This window comes from Trachurus japonicus, chromosome 12 (assembly GCF_045865225.1).
Source record: "Trachurus japonicus isolate A0001 chromosome 12, Traja_1.0".
Classification (NCBI taxonomy): Eukaryota; Metazoa; Chordata; class Actinopteri; order Carangiformes; family Carangidae; genus Trachurus; species Trachurus japonicus.
The window spans coordinates 2,528,221-2,554,768 of NC_140918.1; the positions used below are offsets into that span (position 1 = coordinate 2,528,221).

A 26,548-nucleotide genomic window follows, 5' to 3' on the forward strand; every position below is an offset into this window, starting at 1 on the left:
CTCGGAAAGCAGAGAATCTCACAATTCAGATGCTGTTTACAGCTCGTCTCTGTCATAAACGGTTCAGAAGTTGTCATGTTTTGTTGATGTTTTGTAAAACATGTGCAAGCGTGTACGTTCGGTTTAGCATCGATGCTACGTTCGGGTTAGCATCGATGCTACGCTCTGTTAGCGTCGGTGCTACTCGGTTTAGCATCTGTTTCTGTATCCGTCCCTTCTCGTCACAGAGGCAACATTCAATGACCGTCGGAAAGCGGAGAATCCCGCGATTCAGATGCAGTTTACAGCTCGTCTCTATCATGAACGGTTCAGGAGATATTTCATGTTTTGCACCGAAGCAGCGCTCATTTTCAGAGGGTTTAAGTTGCAGGTCGACTTTAATCATCATTTTCGTGCCTTTTCTCAATTATCTGGACTGTGAAACTTTGGGAGATTGTTTTTGAATGTCACTGCTTTGAAATTAGGGTAAAAAACATTTTTTGATTTTCTATGGGTTTTCCACGTTATCAGCTGATTATCTAAAAATAGAACGTTGCGACTTCCAACTCATTTTGATGGAACGGGTCACATATGTGTATGTTTTATATATAACAACTTGCAACAGTCTAACGATGCCCAATCTTACCACACACACACATTATTTATTTTTTAAGTTTCATGTGATGTAGACTGTGTATAAGAGAGAGAGAGAACTTGTTCAGCACACACGTTCATGCTCTCACACACACAGGGTAAATCATTTCATGTATATTTTTTATTTATTTGTATATTGTTGTATATATTTGGTTTCATGAGTTGTATTGTGTCATTGATCCCTAATGCTTTGGCAACATATAGTTCTTTTATCTGTCATGCCAATAAAGCAAATTTGAATTGAATTGAATTGAATTGAGAGAGGGAGGAAGGGAGAAAGAGAAGAGAGAAGGGGATAGGGAGGGAGAGAAAGAGAGAAAAGAGAGAGGGAGAAAAGAGAGAGGGAGAAAGAGAAGAGAGAGTTAAGTTCTTACATCAGCGACTCGAGGATTAAAACTTTAATCACTGAACACTTCAACACCGCCGGGCTAATTCAACAAATGGCCTCACACACACACACACACACACACACACACACACACACACACACACAGAAACACACACACACACACACACACACACACACACACACACACACACACACACACACACCTGGCCAGGAGCCTCAGCTGCGTCTCATGAGTCCGATCACCTGAACGTCTATAAATAAAACACATCACACGTCTCCGTCCTCCCTCCATCATGGCCGCCGCCGCCCGACGACCGACCGTCGTCAGGGCAACGAGGAGGGATCAGGGAACAGTCGGAGGTCAAAGGTCAAAGAGATGAAGAACCACGTCAACGATACAGAGACGATGAGGAGATCAAATAGTAAGAATGATGAACAGATCAGAGGAGGAGGAGGAGGATAAGAAATAATGATTATGATGTAAGAAGAAAAGGGGGGGAGAGGAGGAGGAGAATAAGAGAGAAGGAAAAGAAGGAAAAGGGGGAAAGGGAAAAAGGGGAGGAGGAGGAGGAGGAAGGGAAGAAGGAGAAGGAGAAAGAAGGAGAAAAAAGAAGGAGGGAAAGGAGGAGGAGGAGGAAGGGAAGAAGAACGAGAAGGAGAAAGAAAAGGAGAAGATGAGGGAAAAGGAGGAGGAGGAGGAAGGGGGAGGAGGAAGAAGAGGAGGAGGAGGAGGAGGAGGAGGAGAAGGAGAAGGAGAAAGAGGAGGAGGAAGAGGAGGGAGGGAGGGAGGAGGAGGAAGAAGAGAAGGAATATGGAGGAGAAGGAGGAGGAGGAGGAAGAGGAGGAGGAGAAGAAGAAGGAGAAAGAGGAATGAGGAATGAGGAATGAGGAGGAGGAGGAGCAGGAGGAGGAAGAGAAGGAGGAGGAGGAAGAGAAGAAGGAGGAGGATGAGGAGGGAGGAGGAGAAGAAGGAAGAAGAGGAGAAGGAAGAAGAGAAGGAGGAGAAAGATAAGGAGAAGAAGGAGGAGGAGGAAGAAGAAGAGGAGAAGGAAGAGGAGGAGGAAGAAGAGGAGGAGAAGGAGAAGAAGAAGGAGGAGGAGGAAGAGGAGAAGGAAGAGGAGGAGGAAGAGGAAGAGGAGGAGAAGGAAGAAGAGGAGGAGGAGGAGAAGGAAGAAGAGGAGGAGGAGGAGTAAGATGAAGAGGAGCAGAAGGAGGAGGAGGAAGAGGAGGAGGAGGAGGAGGAGAAGGAGGAGAAGGAAGAGGAGGATGAGCAGGAGGAGGAAGAAGAGATGGAGGAGGAAGAGGAGGAGGAGCAGGAGCAGGAGATGAGGAGTCTCTGCTCCTCAGTGTAAACAGCCGGTGGTGCGTTCAGGTTCCTGAGAGAGTGTGGGAGTTCAGCACCTTCACACTGATACACACTCTCATCTCTGTGTGTTGCCTTCAATGTCCACACACCTCGACATGTTGGGTCAACACACACACACACACACACACACACACACACACACACACACACACACACCATCTCACCAGTGTGTGTGCGTGTGTGTGTGTGTAGTTGACACACACACACACACACCGTGACCCCTTCACTGACTCACACAGACATTTGGGGAAAAGAAAAAAGGCGTTTTTGTGTCTGAAGCCGAGGTCGTGAGACGCGTCTGTGTTGAATTATACATGTGGTGACCTTCAGCTGTGTGTGTGTGTGTCTGTGTGTGTGTGTGTGTGTGTTTCTCCGTGTGTGTGTGTGTGTGTGTTTCTCCGTGTGTGTGTGTGTGTGTGTGTGTGTGTGTGTGTGTGTGTGTGTGTGTGTCACATTCATTCAGGTCCAACGTCAGGATTAGCAAACAATTTTAAGTATTCTCCTGCTGCTCTGCCCTGCAGCGCTGATTACCCAGAGTGCCGTGGGGCTGCAGGCCGCCGCCGCCGCGTCACACACACACACACACACACAGAGACACACACACACACACACACACGCACACACACAGAGAGAGACACACACACCTCTAGGTTCACGTCTATAACTCATATCTACCGTTACTGTGAAAATGTAATCCAGTACAATTACCAGTTACCTGTTAAAAAACCTAATCAGTAACTCTAAGTATCATAAAATAGATTACTTTTAGTTACTTTTAGTTACTTTAGGATTACTTCAATACCAAAGATGCAAAATTAAAAACATAACGCATCAGTCGACCCACGTAAATTAGATTAGATCAGTCCAGACAGGAAGTCAAACGCACAGAGCAGCCGGTAAATTTCAAAATAAAACACTCACTGGATAAACTCACTGATTGATAAACGGAGAGTTAAAAAAAAATAAAATAAAATAAAAATTAATCAAATATACTGGTAATGTGATTACATTTTAATTTTAATCTTTTAATTTGACCTTTTGCGATTGTGTTCTGTCCTAATTAGTATGCAAATGGTTTATGATTTGATCTGAAGACTGTTTGTGATCAACGACGTTGCAAATGAGGAAAAAAAAAACCTCAGTGTCCTTCTCCAGAATAAATAAAGGTTTGAATGAATGGATTACAGTTACCTTTGTATCCTAATTACATAACGCTGTTACATGTAATCTGTTACTCACCGAGCCTGAACATTTCAGACATGAGAGTGTGTGTGTCAGTGAGACGACATGGATCAATAAACACGTTCATAACAATGAGAAGGTTCATGGTTAGTAACAGTGAACACACACACACACACACTGAACCGACCCAAACCGACGTCCACTTTACCCACAATGCAACTCAATCACCTGTTTTCTCTCCTCACCATCAGACTGAACCTGAACGCATCATCACACTCACTAACTAAATATTGAACTAGTTTTTACTTCAAAACTTCTCCAACGACAACGACAACAAGGAGGTTCGTTAAGCAGCTGCTCATTAAGTCACCTCGTTACCACAGCAACAACTTACGCCTAAAACTTATTCTTTATTATTATTATTATTATTAACTCATTGAGTGCCGCGCTCCTTTCCAAAGTTTTAGTCAAGTGTACCGGCAAATTAGACCATATTTGACTTTTTATTTTAGAGCCATAGTGTATTCTATATTATTGCCACCAACACATACTGTAGCTCATTTGAAAGGTTTAACTTTATCCTTCAAATGGCCACAAACCGTTTGTTTCTACGTGCCTCCGTTCCTGAGAAAAGTCAAGCTAAACATGGCTGGGTTTCACCAAAATCCCTCCTTTTTTTCTAGAAAAGGAGATAGAGCGTCTTTTATGAAAGGTGCGCTGTTTGTGTCTGTCGCTCTTCAGACACTCGCATTTCTGGATCAAAGGGCTCGTATAAGATAAATATACACAACAATTGTTGTTCTATTCACAAAACCACCATCGGGGGCGGGGGGGGGGGCGCCACTAAACAGCAATAACACAGACGCACCGTGCCGTGTCACAGCCTCTCGCCGCGGAACGTGAGGCTCTGCCGGCCACAGCGGCTCGCGAACACCGGTCCCGCCGGTGGTCGCGGTCCGTCTGTGGTACGGGTCGGTGGTGCCGGTCTGCTTTGGTCCAGAGACCATCAGATTTTACCGCGGGAGGACTTTGGGGAGGACACGGTGTTGCTCCAGATGAAGACCGGGCGGGACAGTGGGCTGAGAGCTTCCTGGTTCAGCTCCCAGCTGCTGCAGCCTCGCGGGTGAGAGCGGAGCAGCAGCGGAGCAGCTGCTGCATCTGCATGCAGAACTCCGTTTGCAGAAGCTGAGTTATGATAAAAACTTCCAGATCATGAGCTGTCATGTGACTTTGATCGTCATCTATTTCAGTTCTCCTCGTCGTAGAGTCCCCAAATTTACATATAATGTGTATTAAAGTGTCTATTTTCATAATTTAAAAAAAAAGCAAAAAACGAAAAATTTCGTTTTTGGCACTCAACGCATGGGAACGAAAAACGAGAAATTACGTGGTTGGCACTCAATGAGTTATTATTATTATTATTTAATAACGCAGCCATTTTGCCTGAACCAGGTCAGAACCAGGCTGTGACATCACTGGGCCCAGAGGGAGAACACATTATTATTATTCATCCACTACTGTTTTTTAATATTTTATCTGCTCTACTCTTAATCTGAAAAATAGGTATTTTGTGCAGGAAAGATGTTGACTAATAAATTGTCATTATTATTATTAGGGCTGCAACTAACGATTATTTTCATTAGCGATTAATCTGTCGATTATTTAAACGATTAATCGATTAGTTTTTTGGTCAATAAAATGTTAAAAAATGTTGTAAAATATCAGTCAGTGTTTCTCAAACCACCAGACGACATCGTCCTCCAATGTCTTGTTTTGTCCACAAACCAAAGAGAGACTCAGTTTATTGTCATAAAGGAACAAAGAAACCAGAAATATTCACATTTAAGAAGCTGAAATCAGAGAATCTGGAGCTTTTTTTCATTAAAAAAAATGACTCAAACTGATTATTAGATTATCAGAATAGTTGATGATTAATGTAATAATCAATTATTGTTTCATTAATCGATTAATTGTTGCGGCTCTATATATAGATCCATTACACACAGAACGAAACATTTCACGTCTTTATTTATTCAATTTCTTTATATTGTAATGATCATGGCTTCAATTTAACTCATTGAGTGCCGCGCTCCTTTCCAGAGTTTTAGTCAAGTGTACCGGCAATTTTGGACGATTTTTGACGATTTTTGTAGAGCCACGGCGTATTCTATATTATTGCCACCAACACATACTGTGGCTCATTTGAAAGGTGAAACTTTATGCTTCAAATGGCCACAAACCGTTTGTTTCTACGTGCCTCCGTTCCTGAGAAAAGTCAAGCTAAACATGGCTGGGTCTCACCAAAATCCCTCCTTTTTTTCTAGAAAAGGAGAAAATAGACCGAATCTCCTTGTTGTTTACATTCTACTTCCGGGTAGAAAACCAGCTGTAATGTGAATGAGATCAATAGTAACGAACGAGAGTTTAGCTATATATATCATATTTTTCACGCCCTATCACCGTTTAGACAAATCTGAAATGATTGAAGAAAGATTACTATTTCTGTGTGTGTGTTTTGTGTTGCTATGTGTTGTATTTATTCAGTTTGGGGGAATCACAGTGTCTAGAAAGCATCAGTGGCTCAGCTGACAGGGACAGCTAACGGTAGCTAAGCTAACGGCAGCTAAGCTAACGGCGGTAGCTAAGCTAACAGCAGGATGTCAGCTGTTAAAACCCTCCCGTTGTGGGACACGACATGAAACTACTCCAGTTAGCTCAGTCATGTTGGAACTCAGATATCCGCTGGAGAAAATATTTTTTCATGGAGCGTTTATTGAGTCACTGAGTTATTAAAGTTAAACAGGTAGCTAACCGTTAGCCCGGCTAATCTCTGATAACCATGACTAATTACAAAAATGTGTGATGTTTGTCCAATCATTGGTTTTATAAACTTTACAAACATCAGATTAGTCTAAACGGTGATAGTGACATGAGAAAGTAGATAAATATAGTGAAACTCTCGTCCGTCACTATTGTTCTCATGCTGGTTTTCTACCCGGAAGTAGTTGTAAACAACAAGGAGATTCGTCCTATAGAAATAGAATAGAAATATTCACATTGAAGAAGCTGGAATCAGAGAATTTAGACTTTTTTTCTTTAAAAAAAACGACTCAAACTGATTATTAGATTATCAGAATAGTTGACGATTAATTCAATAATCGATTATAGTTGGATTAATCGATTAATTGTTGCAGCTCTAACTATTATTATTATTATTATTATTATAATAATAATGATTGATACTGACTCTAAGCTTCAGCTGCAGTTTGTTTTTAACCCTGTAAGACCCAGTGTTGCAGAATTACAACAATTTTGGTTATCCCCAAAAAAAGGCTATTTTTAATTTCTTTTTTTTGGTTCAACCATATTAACATGATCATTGGGTCCTATAGTTTGTTCTCACATTGCGATTGGATCCAACATTTGTATATAAGGCCCGCCCTCAGGTCAAGAAGTCACACAACCTCCAATTTTTTGATCGAGCAACATCCCTTCGATTCACTGGACTGGATTCATCTAATTCAAGTAAGTAAAATGCTTTGAATATTTTTTTGTGTGTTTATTACAATGTCTAGAACATGAACATATATAGTTTTTGTGGAATATATGCCCTACATTTTATTTAGAGCTTGTTTTATAATTGTTGTAATATTACAACGCTGGGTCAGAGTGGTAGCCAAAACAGCCTGTTTTTGAGAGGAACTTCAATTGAAATTTTCACAATATAACTTTAAACTACACATGATTTACACATTCTAGCCTTCAGCCTTATATTGGATTACATGTTTACACATTTTTATTGTATTAGAAACTAAAGAGCAAAGATATATTGCCATATTTAAACATTTTAATTTACTTAATTTCTAACCACCTTCAACACTCAGTATTTTCTCCTTATCACAGAATGCAGGACTTTCTTACATAGAAATTCAGTTTATGCATGTCTGCCCTTTGTCTTAGTCTCTATTGATAAGAAAATGTTCCTAGCAATTCATAGTCAAAGCAGGGATGCTCCTGGTGCATCTGTGGCATTGTCCTGGAACAGGTGTTAATGTTCATGGATGTAAGGTGTGGTTGTAAGATGGAGGCTACATGCATTTCCTATTACGATGATAATCACAGTCTCCAATAGGTCAATAGGTCAGTATTGTGTGACCAGTGAAATGTGTGAACAGGCTACTTCAGTGCAATTTGTAAACACTTCATAATGAAATCAGTCTCCCCACCGCCCCATCTTTCCTGTTGGCCATCTAGAGTCTAGTAAACATGTGTGCTATTTGTATATACATTTGTTTCAATTTTATTTTTTCTATTTCAGAATGCCACCAGCAAGGCGAGGTACAGCATGCAGGATGTAATTGCCATCGTCCAAAACTGAGAGAGGACATGGGACATGTGGACATGGATTTCGACGACACTGATGCAAGTGATGAAGAATCTGATAGCGATGCCTGTGTGGACAAAGAAAACCAAGAACCTACTGATTGCCCAGCCAATGTAGACATTGAGCCCCAATCAAACAAACACATCATGCCCCGTGACAGATATCGCTGGCAAAAAAAAAAGATTTTACCAGTCCCAATACTGATTTTTCTGGTCCAGCTCTCACTGATGATGTCAACTCCCTCCTCACACCACTGCAACTACTTCCAAAAGTTTGTGTCAGAAGACATGGTTGAAGCTCTGGCAACAAATACGAATGAGTACAGCATTCAAAAAGGTATACTAATACCCAAAGCAAGTGTGATGCTGGAAGACTGGGTTGGATGTCTGCCTCTGTTTTTCAGAGGACAAGAACTGCTTCTGGGACTATCACTGTAAATAATATAAATAAATGTCAAAGTTCTTCTTGTTGGAATAAATGACTCTTCATAACAACATGACTGAGATTATTATTCATGTTATATACTGGTTTGGGAAAAGCAAAACCCTGCAAATGAATCCTTAGTTCTGTATTGCTGTTCAGACAATGAGTGGAAATACAGGAGATTCTGCTCCCCATTAAGCCCAACGTTGCAATATTACAACATTTCCGTAAAACCTTACTAAAACATAAAATTTTTGAAAACACTCCATTTTCAGCCCCAAAGGCCTCCTACAACAACATCTGAATGGTTGAAAAAAATTTTTTTTGCGTTTTTCTATATTTGGGTTTTACAGGGTTAATGATGTGATGTGAGGAATGATGGTGTGAATCATGACGGATGAATAAAAGAGGACAGACGTGAGTCGGACCGCAGGCGTGGACAGTCTGTTGACATACACATCCTGGCCTCTAGGAAAACACACGGCATTCTGGGAAAAAAAACAGACAGAAACAGACAGAGAGAAGGAGAGAGAAAAGGAGAATAAAGAGACAGATGGAGAGATAGATAGAGAGATAGAGAGACAGACGGAGAGCTGGTCTGTGTTTCCTCTCTCCTCCTCTCATCACCTACTTTATTCTATTTCATTTCTTCCTTTAATCAATTTCATTTCTCCCTCGTCGACGGCAACAAAAAATAAAAAAAATAAAGAGAGAGAGAAAGAAAAGAAAGAAAGAAAGAAAGAAAGGAAGGGAGTAAAAAAAAGAAAAAATGCAGCAGTTCAGGGCCGGGTTCCCATGGCAACCGCAGTTGCTAGGCAACGCACGACTCTCCATCATCCATTCCAGAAGTCTGACAGATGGAGAGGGAGAGAATGCCAAGGCAAAGAGTGAGAGAAGGACGGGTAGACAGAGAGAAAAGAGAGAGGGAGGGGGGGTGTTAGGAACGAATGAAGGAGAAAAAGAAGGATAAGAGGAGGAGATGAAGAGGAGGAGAGGAGGAGAGAACGGGGAGAGAAGGAGGAGAGGAGGAAGAGGAGGAGGAGAGGAGGAGGAGAGGAAGAGGAGGAGAAGGAGAGGAGGAGAGGAGGAGGAGGAGAGGATGAGGAGAGGAGGAGAAGAGGAAGAGGAGGAGAGGAGGAGAGAAGGAGAAGAAGAGGAGGAGAAGAGGAGGAGAAGAGGAGGAAAAGGAGAGGAGGATAAGAGGAGGAGGAGAAGGAGAGGAGGAGAGGAGGAGAAGAGGAGGAAAAGGAGAGGATGAGGAGAGGAGGAGAAGAGGAAGAGGAGGAGAGGAGGAGAGAAGGAGAAGAAGGAGAAGAAGAGGAGGAGAAGAGGAGGAGAAGAGGAGGAAAAGGAGAGGAGGATAAGAGGAGGAGGAGAAGGAGAGGAGGAGAGGAGTAGAGGATGATGCAATAATCCAGTAGAAAGCTTCTCTCTTCGTCATGTTTTATTCTTTATTCTACGACCTCTCGTTTTATTATCAGGTTTCATTCATGGTTTCTGATCACTGATAGATGATCAATATGATTCATCCTGATCAATAACTCTTCAATCATCAGTTATCTTCGTTTCACGCTTCAGTCAATAATAAACTAATATAAAAACACACAGAGGAAGAATCTGGATGATTCAGAGGAGCAGATGGAGCTGAGTCACCGTGAAACATTAACCATCAATACCACAGCTGTCAATCAATCAATCAATCAATCAATCAATCAATCAATCAATCAATCAATCAATCAATCAATCAATCAATCAATCAATCAATCAGTAACAGGAGAATGAGGAGAGGAGGAAGAGAGGAGGAGAGGAGGAGAAGAGGAAGAGGAGAGGAGGAGAAGAGGAGGAGGAGAGGAGGGGATGAGGAGGAAGAGGAAGAAAAGGAGAAGGAGAAGAGGAGAGGAGGAGGAGAAGAGGAAGAGGAGAGGAGGAGAAGAGGAGAAGGAGGAGAGGAGGAGGAGAAGAGGAGGAGGAGAGGAGGAGGAGAGGAGGAGAGGAAGAGGAGGAGATGAGGAGGAGAAGAGGAAGCGGAGAGGAGGAGAGGAGGAGGAGAAGGAGGAGAGGAGAAGAGGAGGAGAGGAGGAGAAGAGGAGAGGAGGAGGAGAAGAGGAGATGAGGAGGAGAAGAGGAAGCGGAGAGGAGGAGAGGAGGAGGAGAAGGAGGAGAGGAGAAGAGGAGGAGAGGAGGAGAAGAGGAGAGGAGGAGAAGAGGAGGAGAGGAGAAGAAGAGGAGAGAAGAGGAGGAGAAGGAGGAGAGGAGGAGGAAGAGAAGGAGAAGGAGGAGAGGAAGAGGAGAGGAGGAGGAGGAGATGAGGAGGAGAAGAGGAAGAGGAGAGGAGGAGAGGAGGAGGAGAAGAGGAGATGAGGAGGAAGAGGAAGAAAAGGAGAAGGAGAAGAGGAGAGGAGGAGGAGAAGAGGAAGAGGAGAGGAGGAGAAGAGGAGAAGGAGGAGAGGAGGAGGAGAAGAGGAGGAGGAGAGGAGGAGGAGAGGAGGAGAGGAGAAGAGGAGGAGAGGAAGAGGAGGAGAAGAGGAGAGGAGGAGAAGAGGAAGAGAAGAGGAAGAGGAGAGGAGGAGAAGAGGAGAGGAGGAGATGAGGAGGAGAAGAGGAGAGGAGGAGAGGAGGAGAAGGAGGAGAGGAGGAGGAGAAGAGCTGGAGAAGAGGAGGAGGAGAAGAGGAGGAGAAGGAGGAGAGGAGGAGGAGAAGAGGAGGAGAAGGAGGAGAGGGGGAGAAGAGGAGAAGGAGGAGAAAAGGAGGAGAGAACGAGGAGAAGAGGAGGAAAAGGAGGAGAAGAGGAGGAGAGGAGGAGAAGAGGAGGAAAGGAGGAGAAGAGGAGGAGGAGTGGATGATGCAATAATCCAGTAGAAAGCTTCTCTCTCAGGTTCTGATCAACAGGTTTGATTGTCTATAGACCAGAGCGGCATCTGAGAATGACTGATGCATCCTGGGTAATTTAGGGGCAGCACCCGGCATCCCTCCATTGAAAAGTTCAGCCTAACTGGCTTCTTGACAAACTAACTAACAAAAAGTTGTCTATTAACAGGCTGTTTCCAGAACAACACTGAGCCAAAACCTCCTGGTGATTCACCAAATACGTGTAGATGTCTGGGTCAGACATTTCTGGCCACTGTGGGAGGCTAAAGGAGCATAACGCTAGATTACTTCATTGTAGTTTTTTCAAGATAGCGTGAACGGTGGGTTTCAAAGAGGGTGTCAAAATAATTATGAGACATATGCTGCGTTCAAGACAACTCGGAAGTCGGAAAAAAACGAGCTCCGAGTTGTAAAAAGTGAATTGAACGGCGTCGAACTCGGAAATTACAGGTCGGGAACTCGGGTATCATATCAGAGCTCCGACTTTCCGACTTGACGTCACGACAACATCAAAACATGGCGGCCCTCGTCTTAAACGGTTAGAATTTAGACATTTTTATTTATTTGTTGAGGTTTTAATGCATATTGTTGTGTATTATTGCAGTAGCCGATATGAAATAGGTTTATATTAAGCTGTGATTGTTGTATGGTGTGAAATTGTGGTTCCTCGTATGTGACGGGAATAATGTTTAACTGTTATCAAGGCTGTAACATTATAGGTGCACTCATCTGCAGCGTCTCCTCTCCTTCAAAATAAACATCATTTACTGCTGCATTGATTTTTCATATTCAGCGATGAGCCACAATACGACAAACTTCCTTCAGGTAGCCATGGTTTTTTTTCTCCCGAGTTCCTGCAGCGTGAACGCAATGATGTCGGAAGTCGGAAATTTCCATGTTGGGAATCCCGACCTCCGAGTTGTTATGAACGCACCAATAGTGCTACAAAAGAAACACAAAATAAAACATTCAGATTGATTGTTAGTTAGTTAGTCTACGCTCCATCAAAACACAAAAAGCCACTGAGTGCAATGTAAAAATGCCGGGCGCTGCCCCTAAATTACCCAGGATGCATCAGCCCCATTCTCAGATGCTGCTCTGTTCTATCGACCAACAGGACGCTGGAGTTTACGGACGGAGGAGCAGAGACAGTGAAGGCCACACGGCCTTGATGATGTGTTTCCTGTTCAGACTCGTCCTGTTGCCACGACGCACGACAACAATATCACACCACGGAAAATAAAGAAATAATAATAAAACATCGAGGCTGAAGCTTCGACGCAGCCTCGTTGTCATGACATCAACAGGAGGAGGAGGAGGAGGAGGGGGGGGGGGGGGAGAGGAGAAGGAGGAGGAGGAGCAGGAGGAGGAGGAGGAGGGAGGGAGGAGGAGGAAGAAAAGAAAGAGGAGAAGGAGAAAGAGGAGGAGGAGGAGGAGGAGCAGGAGGAGGAAGATGAAGAGAAAGAGGAGAAGGAGGAAGAGGAGGGGGAGGAGGAGGAAGAAAAGAAAGAGGAGGAGGAAGAGGAAGAAAAGAAAGAGAAGGAAGAAGAGGATTAGGAGGAGGAAGAGGAGGAGGAGGAGGAGGAGGAGGAGGAAGAAAAGAAAGAGGAGAAGGAGGAAGAGGAGGAGGAGGAGGAGGAGCAGGAGGAGGAGGAGAAGGAAGAAGAGGAGGAGGAAGATGAAGAGAAAGAGGAGAAGGAGGAGGTAGAAAAGAAAGAGGAAAAGGAGGAGGAGGAGGGGGAGGAAGAAAAGAAAGAGAAGGAGAAGGAAAAGGAAGAAGAGGAGGAGGAAGATGAAGAGAAAGAGGAGAAGGAAGAAGAGGAGGAGGAGGAAGATGAAGAGAAAGAGGAGAAGGAGCAGGAGGAGGGGGAGGAGGAGGAGGAGGAGGAAGAGGAGGAGGAAGAGTAAGGTCAGGGTCCTGTGTGATTATGCGATTCAACTCATCATCAGCCCAAGTCCACATATTTATGCCGAGGTCGCACTTATTCAAAAAAAACGCATACCGGTAAATCACAGATTTCTGTGCAAAATGTGTGAAATGCAAGTCACAGATACAGTTTATCTCGAAGTACAGTACGTATCTTCACAGAAAGTTGAAAACTGTTGCGTTCACTTCACACAAGAGCAGCCATTTTCCTCCTGTTGCCTTGGCAACGTTATGAAGTGACGTCATCGGAGTTGATGCAACTTTACAGATGGAAGATGAACTTGTTGTTCCCAGTTGGTTAAAGCAGAAGTAAGCGATCCGGTGGTTTTGGCTAATGCTGCGTTCCAGGCAGGCTTTTGAAACCGTAAATTACAGCTTCAAGTCACGACTTACGACTTTGTAGCGTTCCAGGCAACCCACTGGTGTTTCTCCGACCTGTTTTACCTGTGAAAGTCACTATAACGGCCACTCGTAACTTCTGACCCGTGAACTCGCACCAGATCGAACTGGTCGGAAAAACACGAGTTACAGGTTGCCTTGAACGCACCATAACGCCTTGTCAGCAGATGGAGTTAGCAGCAGAAATAAAACAAGATGAGAACTTAGTATTATCATTAGAAACGAGTCTTTACAGAACAGAGCGTTGGGGGGAAGCACTTTGTTTTTCTTATTCATCAATCCACAGTTTTTTGTTTTTTTTGTGTGCAAATTTCCGCAATTTCATCACATAAAACTGCATTGAATCCTGCAGATTCCATCGCATTTTATAAATAAATGTGCTGCATAATCACAGTTTTCTGCCACAATAATCACAAAAACTGTTAATGTTAATTATGTTACAGTAACAGACGGATCAGCTCTGCTCCGCTTTTAGAAACCAGCTGAGTCCATGACATCATCACCTTATAAACCAGCTGAGTCTGAGGTCAGAGGTCAAACTGAGTTGAAGTGTTTCCTGTTCAGCTGCCGACACGTGTTCAACCTCCTGTTGTCCCGTTAACGAGCCGGACAGCGAACGCACCACGAGCCACTGGAGCAGAAACACAACTCTCTACGGAGGCCTGGCGGGGCCAAACCAGGACACGTGTGTGTGTGTGTGTGTGTGTGTGTGTGATTGGTGTAAAAATTAAAGTGAAAGTGCAATAATCTCATTTCCATCCTGGTCTCCACAGACTCACTCATTCCGAAACGTGTTGAATTAAAAAAAAAACACATTTAATTTTCACTGGTCGATGTTCAACACTGTTTTTATAAACGCTCTGATGACATCATCACAATGTAAGTATTAAAAACTGAAGTGAAGTCAAAGTGAAACAATCTGAAGACAGACTTTACAACTTTCATTTGCTGTTTTTTTTGTTTTTTTCTTCCTTTTATGCTCCCTACATGTCTATTTTCTTTGCTGATTCTTTGTGTATTATTATTATTCTCTGTTTGTTCGATGCAGTTGTTTCCTGGTGGGGAAATATATGAGGCTGTAACACGACACGACCTCATCAAGCTGCAGAATGATGAATAACATTTGGTTCTAAGAAATAAAACTGATGATGGAGCAGAGAGACGTTAAAAAAAACAACTTTTATCTGAGACAGAAAATGAACTGATGACTTGTGTTTCTCTAATGAGACGAGTTCTACTGGTGTTGTTGAGAAACTCATCATTTAGAATTTAATTCCTTTCAGTTTATAATAAGTTCCTGTAACTTGAACTGTAGTGAGACGTTGGGGAGGGACAGAGGTTTATCTAACTATTAGAGTCATGGTTGGTGTTTATGTCATTTCCTTGTAGACATGTTGTAACGTTGACGACCAATAAAACTTATTGTAAAAGCTTTTATATCATTATAATATAATATAATATAATATAATATAATATAATATAATAAAACATGCAGCTCCACTCAGCCTGTTGGTGACGTTCACAGTCACAAACTGTTACCGAGAGTTTCAGAAACAGACTGTGACAAATTTAACGTCTGTTTGAACAAACTTTATCAGTTCTGTGTCGGTTTCACACTTTCACACTGTTGTCGGAGCAACGGAAACACACAAACAGACAAAAACTTTTACTGTGAATTAAAATACTGTGGCTGTGTTCGAAATCACCCACTCACTCACTCCCTATCCACTACATCATGTATATGATATAGTGGACTACATCATGTACACGATGTAGGGAACGACGGGAGGAGAATTCGGACACTACACGGTGATTTTCTGGACGTGGTTGCGTCAGTTGATGCGCCAGGTGTTAGCGTGTTAGCGTGTTAGCCTACTGCTGTGACGGAAGCAGACGCGCCGAGAATCATGTAAACAAGCCATGGATGTATGAAACAAACCGGACACATAAAAAATAAAATAATAAAAACCAGACACTTGCAGGAACATTTGAGGATGTGATTCTGTGTGGTTGTGTTACTCGGACAATAAACTGTTGAAATATCTGAAGTTTGGTTTGGTAAACTAAAGAAAGAGGAGAAGGAGGAGGAGGAGGAGGAAGAAAAGAAAGAGGAGAAGGAGGAGGAGGAGGAGGAAGAGGAGGAGCAGGAAGATGAAGAGAAAGAGGAGAAGGAGAAGGAAGAAGAGGATGAGGATGAGGAGCAGGAGGAAGATGAAGAGAAAGAGGAGGAGGAGGAGGAGGAGCAGGAGGAGGAAGATGAAGAGAAAGAGGAGAAGGAGGAAGAGGAGGGGGAGGAGGAGGAAGAAAAGAAGGAGGAGGAGGAAGAAAAGAAAGAGGAGAAGAAGGAAGAGGAGGAGGAGGAGGAGGGGGAGGAAGAAAAGAAAGAGGAGAAGGAGAAAGAGGAGGAGGAGGAAGAGGAGAAGGAGGAGGAGGAAGATGAAGAGAAAGAGGAGAAAGAGGAGGAGGAGGAGGAAGGAGCAGGAGGAGGAGGAGGAGGAAGAAAAGAAAGAGGAGAAGAAGGAAGAGGAGGAGGAGGAGGAGGAGGAAGAAAAGAAAGAGGAGAAGGAGAAAGAGGAGGAGGAGGAAGAGGAGAAGGAGGAGGAGGAGGAAGATGAAGAGAAAGAGGAGGAGGAGGAGGAAGGAGCAGGAGGAGGAGGAAGAAAAGAAAGAGGAGAAGGAGGAAGAGGAGGAGGAGGAGGAGGGGGAGGAGGAGGAAGAAAAGAAAGAGGAGAAGGAGAAAGAGGAGGAGGAGGAAGATGAAGAGAAAGAGGAGAAAGAGGAGGAGGAGGAGGAGGAGGAGGAGGAAGGAGCAGGAGGAGGAGGAGGAGCAGGAGGAGGAGGAAGGAGCAGGAGGAGGAGGAGGAGCAGGAGGAAGATGAAGAGAAAGAGGAGAAAGAGGAGAAAGAGGAGGAGGAGGAGGAGGAAGGAGCAGGAGGAGGAGGAGGAGCAGGAGGAAGATGAAGAGAAAGAGGAGAAAGAGGAGAAAGAGGAGGAGGAGGAGGAGGAAGGAGCAGGAGGAGGAGGAGGAGCAGGAGGAAGGTCAGGGTCCTGTGTTATTATGGGATTCAACTCATCATCAGCCCAAGTCCACATATTTATGCCGAGGTTGCACTTTTTCAAAAACGCAGCATAAATCAACGATTTCTGTGCAAAATGTGTGAAACACAAGTCACAGATACAGTTTATCTTGAAGTATATAACATCTCCACAGAAAGTTGAAAAATGTTGCGTTTACTTTACACAAGAGCGGCCATTTTTCTCCTGTTGCCTTGGGAACGTTATGAAGTGACGTCATCGGAAAAGCTGCAAACGATGAAGTTCACAAAAGCAGAGGGAGGAGGGGGAGGAGGAGCAGGGCGTTGAGGAGGATGGGATGGAGGATGAGGATGATGAATGATTGGCCGGTTGTTAGCGGCGACGCAGTTATAGTTTCATCTTCACAGTGGACGGTTTAGTTTCATTCAGGAGTTGATACAACTTTACAGACGGAAGATGAACTTTGTTCCCAGTTGGTTAAATCATAAAAACCTTACAGTGTTAAGTATATTAGCAGTATGTAAATTGAGATTTTGGAAGCATTTATTCCAACAGAAGGTCTGTTTGTGTAGCTATCTGTGTAAAACAGGAAGCACACAGTTTATTTTATTGTTTAATTTCTTCATTTTGACAGAAGTTGTAGCGTTTTGTTTTCTTGTTGTAAAGCTACAGAACTGGTTTGACTCATCAACGTTGTGTAAGTTTGAGCCGAGTGTTTGGTCTGAGGTCTGAAATAAAACGAGATGAGAACTTAGTATCAGTTAGTTTGCTGCTTCTCATAGGAAGTCATTAGAAACAACACAACTCTTTACAGAACAGAGCGTTGGGGGGAAGCACTTTGTTTTATTCATCAATCTGCAGTTTGTTTGTTTTTTGTGCAAATTTCCGCAATTTCATCACATAAAACTGCATTGAATCCTGCAGATTCCATCACATTTTATAAATAAATGTGCTGCATAATCACAGTTTTCTGCCACAATAATCACAAAAACTGTTAATGTTAATTATGTTACAGTAACAGACGGATCAGCTCTGCTCCGCTTTTAGAAACCAGCTGAGTCCATGACATCATCACCTTATAAACCAGCTGAGTCTGAGGTCAGAGGTCAAACTGAGTTGAAGTGTTTCCCGTTCAGCTGCCGACACGCGTTCAACCTCCTGTTGTCCCGTTAACCAGCCGGACAGCGAACGCACCACGAGCCACAGGAGCAGAAACAAGTCTCTCACGCGCGTGTGTGTGTTATTGGTGTAAAAATGAAGTGAAAGTGCAATAAACTCATTTCCATCCTGGTCTCCACAGACTCAGTCGTTCTGAGATGTGTTGAATTAAAGAAAAAAACACATTTAATTTTCACTGGTCGATGTTCAACACTGTTTTTATAAACCCTCTGATGACGTCATCACAATGTAAGTATTAAAAACTGAAGTGAAGTCAAAGTGAAATAATCTGAAAACAGACTTTACAACTTTTATTTGCTGTTTTTTTTGTTTTTTTCTTCCTTTTATGCTCTCTACATGTCTATTTTCTTTGCTGATTCTTTGTGTATTATTATTATTCTCTGTTTGTTCGATGCAGTTGTTTCCTGGTGGGGAAATATATGAAGTTGTAACACGACACGACCTCATCAAGCTGCAGAATGATGAATAACATTTGGTTGTAAGAAATAAAACTGATGATGGAGCAGAGAGACGTTCACAAAAAACAACTTTTATCTGAGACAGAAAACGAACCGACGACTTCAGTTTCTCTAATGAGACGAGTTCTACTGGTGTTGTTGAGAAACTCATCATTTAGAATTTAATTCCTTTCAGTTTATAATGAGTTCCTGTAACTTGAACTGTAGTGAGACGTTGGGGAGGGACAGAGGTTTATCTAACTATCAGAGTTATGGTTGGTGTTTTATGTCATTTCCTTGTAGACATGTTGTAACGTTGACGATCAATAAAACATATTGTAAAAGCTTTTATATCATTATAATATAATATAATATAATATAATATAATATAATATAATAAAACATGCAGCTCCACTCAGCCTGTTGGTGACGTTCACAGCCACAAACTGTTTCAGAAACAGACTGTGACAAGTTTAACGTCTGTTTGAACAAACTTTATCAGTTCTGTGTCGGTTTCACACTTTCACACTGTTGTCGGAGCAACGGAAACAAACTTTTACTGTGAAATAAGATACTCTGTGTGTGTGGAACAAGACGCCAATACGACACAACAACATTATGAATCTGCCAATTATGCAAATTCATCATACGGTTCTGTGATGTCATATCGAGTGTCCAAGGTTCAAGTCTACGTCGACTTTTTGCAGAAAAACTACAGAAAGTTTAAAGTTGCTCAGTGTTTTTGAAACTGCAGCTGGTTTAATTATGATAATTATGATAATTATGACAGTTAGTTGTGAATTTATTTCATATTGGTTCATTTATTTCTCAGCCTTAGTTGCATTTATATGTTTTAAATCAATGAATTTCCTTCGGGATCAATAAAGTAAATCTATCTATCTATCTATCTATCTATCTATCTATCTATCTATCTATCTATCTGTCTGTCTATCTATCTATCTATCTATCTATCTATCTATCTATCTATCTATCATTCTATCTATCTATCTATCTATCTATCGTTCTATCTATCTATCGTTCTATCTATCTATCTATCTATCTGTATCTATCTATCTATCTATCTATCTATCTATCTGTATCTATCTATCTATCTATCTATCTATCTATCTATCTATCTATCTGTATCTATCTATCTATCTATCTATCTATCTATCTATCTATCTGTATCTATCTATCTATCTATCTATCTATCTATCTATCTATCTATCTATCTATCTATCTATCTATCTGTATCTATCTATCTATCTATCTATCTATCTATCTATCTATCTATCTATCTATCTATCTATCTATCTATCTATCTATCTATCTATCTATCTGTATCTATCTATCTATCTATCTATCTATCTATCTATCTATCTATCTATCTATCTATCTATCTATCTATCTATCTATCTATCTATCTATCTATCTATCTATTAAACTTTAAAATAAAAAGCCACTGTTTTGGGACAAAGTTTCTATGTTTTCCATCTTTTAGCACCAGTTTTGTCACCGATATCCGATATAAAACCTAAACGATATCCATCCATCCCTATTAGAAGTTATTAGTCTCTGTTCTGACAAACCGATCGCCACGGCAACGCTGACTTCCTGTCTGTCTGTCCTGTGAGTCCATGTTGTTGTTTAACAAAACTATCAGCAGCTGATTTTCTTTTATCAATGAAACTTGTTGTTGGAGTGAAACAGAAACAGTGGGAGTCACGGCTTCATACCGCCGTCTGGCACGTGCACACACACACACACACACACACACACACACACACACACACACACACACACACACACACACACACACGCAGGCGGAGGCTGAGGTGAGGCCGGTGAGAGACGGAGACAGAGTCAGAGGAGCTGGAGACAAAGAGAATTAACTGTGTGAATCCTCAGAGGGACGAAGACGGAGCGGTAAGTAAACGGAGCCGGGGCCCGAGGGGCGGCGAGGCGTTCAGGTCCCCTGGTACGCCACAGCGCTGGTGCCCAGGATAGAAACACTCAGCTGAGCTCACACACGCTGCTAAAGCCACCGACCAATCAGAGCAGAGCAGCAGGAAGCAGAGACACCAGAGAAGTTTAGAGCCTCAGACCAGAGTCAATGAACAAGTTCAACCTCCGACTGTGACCTGTTGTTGTTGTTGTTGTGTCTCTGCAGGAAGTAAAGGTAACACTTTACTTGAATAGGTATTCATAAGATTGACATAACAGCTGTTATAAACATCAATGAATACTTATGACAGCTGTTGTTAAAGCAGAAGTAAGCGATCCGGTGGTTTTGGCTAATGCTGCGTTCCAGGCAGGCTTTTGAAACCGTAAATTACAGCTTCAAGTCACAACTTACGACTTTGTAGCGTTCCAGGCAACCCACTCGTGTTTCTCCGACCTGTTTTACCTGTGAAAGTCACTATAACGGCCACTCGTAACTTCTGACCCGTGAACTCGTACCAGATCGAACTGGTACCACTTCACGGGTCGGAAAAATACGAGTTACGAGTTGCCTTGAACGCACCATAACTTCTTGTCAGCCGACGGAGTTAGCAGCCCCCGCCCTCGTCATGGATCTATTGGTCCTCGTCCCTACGTCGCCACATTCAGGCGCATCCCTTGGCTGCACACACAGAGAGGACTGCCCCTTTATGCCGTTCTCTCTCCTCATTGGATAAAGGTTGTAGGATACGAGGAAAGTTTTCTCCTGGGCTCAGAGCAGAGCAGAGTGACTGACAGACCCGTGTTTCAGACCAAACACTCTATAGAAGTGATTGCTGTCGGAAGATACAACTATTTAAGACTTAGATTAACACAAATATATCACTTACTTCTGCTTTAAGTTTGTTTATCGATGTAAACACAGTTGAAGCTAACTAGCTGAGCTACAGGCGGTGGCTAACAGCAGCTAACGCTCAGATCAAAACATATTGCCGTCAAAACGTAGTTGCCAAGCGATTACAGCAAAGATGGCTGCTTTTTCCTTCATTTCTTTCAGCCGGGTTTAGTGTTATCGTTAATTAAAAGCCTAGTCTAGATGCTTCCACGTCGGGTCCGGTGTTCAACACCCGCAGGTCAGACCGGGTTTTAATTTTCAGGTCAGTTTATAAGTGGCTCCTAACCAGTGGAAAAGCAAAGTGGTTCTTTGGAGGCACCAGAGATGAACCAGTTAAGCACCGAACCAGCACTGGAACCAGTTTGGTGGAAAAGTGGTATCATTCATCCAGGTCATATATAGTTATCTCAAGGAAATTTAAATCAAATGCAACTGGACTTGGTTATTTGTCTATAGGAAGACGTTTCACCTCTCATCCAATAAGAGGCTTCATCAGTTCATGTAGCATCTGACCAGGCAAATAACCAAGTCCAGTTGCATTCGATTTAAATTTCCTTGAGATGAGACTTTTAGCCATTTGCCCCTAAAATCTGAGACAGTGCACGTTTATGTTCCATCTACTTGTGCAGGTGCAGCCAGTAAAGTTGCTGTAGTTGTGTTTTTAAACACTCTAAGCATCAGGATTGTGTTGGTGCAGGATGCAGCTCGAGGTGGAGGAGGTTTATTAATGAAAAGGAAATGGATTTTAATGTGAATATTTGCTTTACAAGTGGATTTGTGTCCCTGAATTCTGTGTTTGCTCCTTAAACCTGAAGTGAAACAAGTCAGTGTGGAGCCCTGAGGTGAGACGTTCAGGGACAGAGGGAAAACACAGAGGTTTTTTGTTTTTAAACATTGTGAAAACCGGATTCATGGCTCATTCACTTACAGAGATGAGTAGTTTGTCTGTTGAGCAACAACAACACCAGTGGACTCCTCATGTTGGAGCAGATGAAACTTCACAGCCAGTGAACCGCTGACTAAATCTCATGTGAAAGTGTCCTGATGCAACGTAACGATTATATTCTATTGGTTCACAATCCAAACCAATCAAATGACAGAGGGACGTAAACAAACTTCTGGCGCTAGTTTTAGATTCCTGACGTTTCCTGGTCCTTTTTCACATCTTAGAGGACTTTTTAAAATTTTATTTCAATGCATTTCTCTCCTATTCTCCTCTCTCTGCTAACCAGCTCATCCACAGAAAGCAGCATGGACTTTTCAACCAATAAGAAGTGTTTAGGGGCGGGATATCGCCGCAAAATGTTTTCCAGATAGAGACAGAGAGAGACAGAGAGAGAGTTTTTCAGGGTTGAGTGCATAGGCGTCATTTACGCTGGGGACGCTGGGGACATGTCCCCACCACTTTTTGTCAAGAACAATTTTGTCCCCACCACAAAATGAACTTAACATTATCCTAATGAAGAATGACGAAAAAACGTTGATAAACTATGACAAATAGGCAGCTGAAACAGTGAGCACGGCGCAGAGCTTCAGCCGGAGGCAATAACTCGCAACAATGTAGCTGCGATTAAAGAGTTCTCACAGCCCGGAGCGCTGGCTGGTCACACAGGGAGCAGCTTCTCTCTCTCCGCGCCGGGAAAACATCGACCACTCGTCTGTAGCCTACTCGGTTTTCCACACACACATGTCTGTCTCTGTATGGATGTGTGTGTGTGTCTCGTGTGCAGACGCAACTGACAAATATTTATAGACGGACAAGCAACAACTTCATTACCGGTAATCATCATTTTATTTTGAAAATTGACCGGATTCTCTCACCTTTTCTGTGCCCGACTTCCTGTCTGGTACGATCCGTCTATCCAGCTTGACAACGGCGCTCACGGCTCCGTGAAAAATAGAACAGACGCCGAACTGAAGCGCTGCCTCCACTCGTTTCGATTGTACCGAATGAGACAGCACCCCTATGCTTAATGTTTGGGTGCAAAGTCACTGTTAACAAAATCAACATCTAATCTGTCCCTTCAAAATAAAGTTAGTAACGTGTCTGTTTGGAGCAGCTGCGGACAGAGACAGTTCCTCATCACTAAACCTGAGCCACCATCAGATCCTCCCTCACTCACGTCGTGACGACGGGACAAAGTCTTTTGGACTTATATTGTATATTCTGTGTTTTCCCTCTCTATAACCGTCTTGTTTCAGTTTGTGCCGGTTGGCAATCATCTGGTGTGCACCCGCTGTTTCTCTGTTTCTCACTCACTCTCGATGCGCATAGATGTTATAAAAAAATAAAAAGGAAAAAACACAGATGCGCAAATTGAAATGACCTAGGCTACTGTAGTGTAATCTAACAATTCAATGACCACAGCTGCTCACCAGCTTGTCATGCTCCACCTGTCACGTCTCTAAACACAACTACGGGCTTCTTCTTTTTTTTTTTTTTTTTGCTGCGGTCCGGCGGAGAATTAAAAAAAAAAAATGCTCGTGAGTCCAGCTGCATCGGGTCCAGGCTTAAAACACTGGTCGGACCTGGTCGGGTCTTTGCTAATTTATTTGCTCAAACTTGGAGCCAGACCCGGTCCTATAGGAGACCAGAGTCTGGATGAGAACGGTAGTCTTGACGGTGAACAGTAACTCATTCTAATCACTTTCATCACATCTCTGTCTGTCATTCTCACGTCTCTGATTCTGGTTTTAGAAAATAAAACAACTGGTTCAAGTAGGCTTGGGCGGTATCCAAATTTTGATACCGTCAAACTTCCTCCACATTTTACCACGGTAACGGTATTACCGTGACTAATTAAAAATGATGACGTAAGTGGCATTACCAAACATTGGCTTGTGTCTTCACCAATCAGAAACTGAACACTAGGGCTAAACATTAGCAGACCAAAATCTCATCGGTCGATTGGTCTCAGGAAAAAAAGAAAAAAAACATTTGGAGCCCTGTCTTGTCAAAATTAAGTCAAAATCAATATGACCGAACTGTATACGAAAGGCTGTAGGGCTTTTATTTTGAAGGGCCAGATACAGGAAGTCATGACACGCACTCGCTGGCGGGCAGGTAAAAGTTGGTTAAAACATATAAACTAACTGAAAATTCAACCACACATAAGTGCTACTGGTCATATAATCAGTTTTAGACATTAAATGACTTTTATTTAATATTTAATCCTCATCTCCTGTATAAGTGCATTGCATTTTTTCATGACGGTATTGAAATTGATACCGTTGCTATTTTTAAACACCTGCAGTATACGGTATCACCATAATACCGCCCAAGCCTAGGTTCAAGTGAAGACGTTCACTTAGATCAACAACAACACAACTTTCCTCCTCCTCCTCCTCCTCCTCAGCAGCAGCAGGATGCAGAGACAGTGAAGTTGTTGAGTTGTGTAACGTTCACTCTGCAGCCGTCACTCGGTCTCTGTCAATATTTGAGACGCTGCTGATAAAACAAGTTTCAGAGAAACTGGACACGTCACAGGAGGAAGCTCATCAGGATACACACACAGGACACACACACACACACACACAGGACACACTCTGACCTGCAGCTGTGGTAACGTAGCTTCATCCACATTAACTCTTTCGCGACCACACTAATTCCTCAGCACATCCGCTCAGGACCATGTGTTTTTGGCTATTTGTTTACCTTTTATCTCACGTCGAACGTCAGAGTTTTTCCGCCGTTTCGTTCGTGAGTAGGAAGGAGAAGAAGAGAGCTGGGTTTCTCCAAAAACGGAGCTCCAGCTCTAGTTTCAGAGAAAAACGCACTTTTGTGTCAAGTGGCAATCTGCTCATTTTACTGGTACTCTGCAGTGTGACGTCTCCCAAATCATTTCTACGGCTTCGATTTGTAGGTAAATCTGGGGGATGTGGCAGCGTGGAGAGCAGCGGTGCAGCGGTGCAGCGGTGCAGCGGTGTGGGTCTCTGGCTGCAGCGGAGCAGCTCCGTGACACTGCTGTGTGACTGGCCGCCGGTGGGTGCTCTGGGGCGGCCGGTCACAGCCCCCGCTGCACAGCGCCCGCTCTGCTGCACAGCGCCGTGAAAACAGCTGTGATAACGGGCTTTCAGATCCGAGTCTCCAAACCAGAAACGTTTGTAACAGCACCGGATAAAGTCGCCACATTTGTCGTCGGTCGCTTTTGTCAAAAGAGGGTTTGGAAAGTCGCCAGATTCAGCGAGAAAGTGGCAACACTGTAGCCGACAGCCGCACAGCAGCTGCACGCTGTCCCCAGAGCAGCATTCAAGGAGAACGATTACTCAAACAAAACCAAGATCACACAGTTTATAAAAACATTATGTTTTGATTTTAGTTTAAAACAGTTTTACATATCAGAGGAACCATATTCACACACAGGGTACCTCAGAGTGTCTATTATCCTAATCTGTAAAAAAAACGGTTTTGACGAGTTAACTCGTCAATGGTCGCGAAAGAGTTAATATGAGACTTTTTTAGAACCAAAAGCAAACTTCACCTCTGTCCTGCTAGAAGCTGATCTGTAGGAGTTTAAATACATCTCCAAAGAAATTTGCCCAAGACTGCTCACAACAAAGTTGGTCTGCGTCTTTACCACAACAGGCGCTAGAGCTCATGGGAAATGTAGTCTTTATTCTGACAAAACATGAAGGTTCCTCTGAGGCTTTAATACAAAATCAACTTCATTTTTGAAGTTTATCAATCGATTCAGAATGGTAGAGGATAAGAATCATGATTCTCACATGAATTGAACCTCTATAATAAACCTCCTAAAGTGTCTCAACCTGCTGGACAGCACCAACGTCAACACAACTCATTACATCCCATAGTTAAACACCACATCTCTGATCTCCTGCAGTGTTGAAGCTGCTGCAACGATCCAGGAGCATCATGGGAGTTGGAGTTCCTTCAGACCAGACAGATCAGACTCCAAATCAGATCAACACAGAGAATCAAACAGCTTCATCTCAGTCTGACGCCCCAAAAAACAGCTGATCACAACCGACCGAGGTCTGTGAACGCATCGCACACATGATGTGGTTCATGAAGAGTCGGTTCAGAGCAAACAGGAAACCACAGCTCTGACACACACACACACACACACACAGGTGAAGTAACAGACCATAACGTCTCTTTGTCTTTAGGTTCAGACGGAGAAATCATTTAAAAAATAAATAGAGAGGTTTAGAGCTGCAACAATAATCGATTATTAAATTAATCCTCAACTATTCTGATAATCTAATAACCAGTTTGAGTCGTTTTTAAGAAGAAAAAAAGTCCAGATTCTCTGATTCCAGCTTCTTCAATGTGAATATTTCTGGTTTCTTTGTTCCTTTATGACAATAAACTGAGTCTCTCTTTGGTTTGAGGACAAAACAAGACATTAGAGGACGATGTCGTCTGGTGGTTTGAGAAACACTGATAGTTGTTTGGGCCATAATATGTTGTAAAACATCAAATCGATTAATGGTTTAAATAATGGATAATGATAATAAAGGTTAAAGTTGCAGCTCTACGTAGAGACGATGTGTTCAGGTTCGTGTTGA

General features: G+C 42.8%; 1 protein-coding gene across 3 annotated transcripts in view; it reads right to left on the reverse strand.

The window, feature by feature from the left end:
* Positions 1–26,548, reverse strand: part of grk3 (G protein-coupled receptor kinase 3) — a 104,690-nt gene that overhangs the window by 48,955 nt on the left and 29,187 nt on the right. The window lies entirely within an intron of this gene.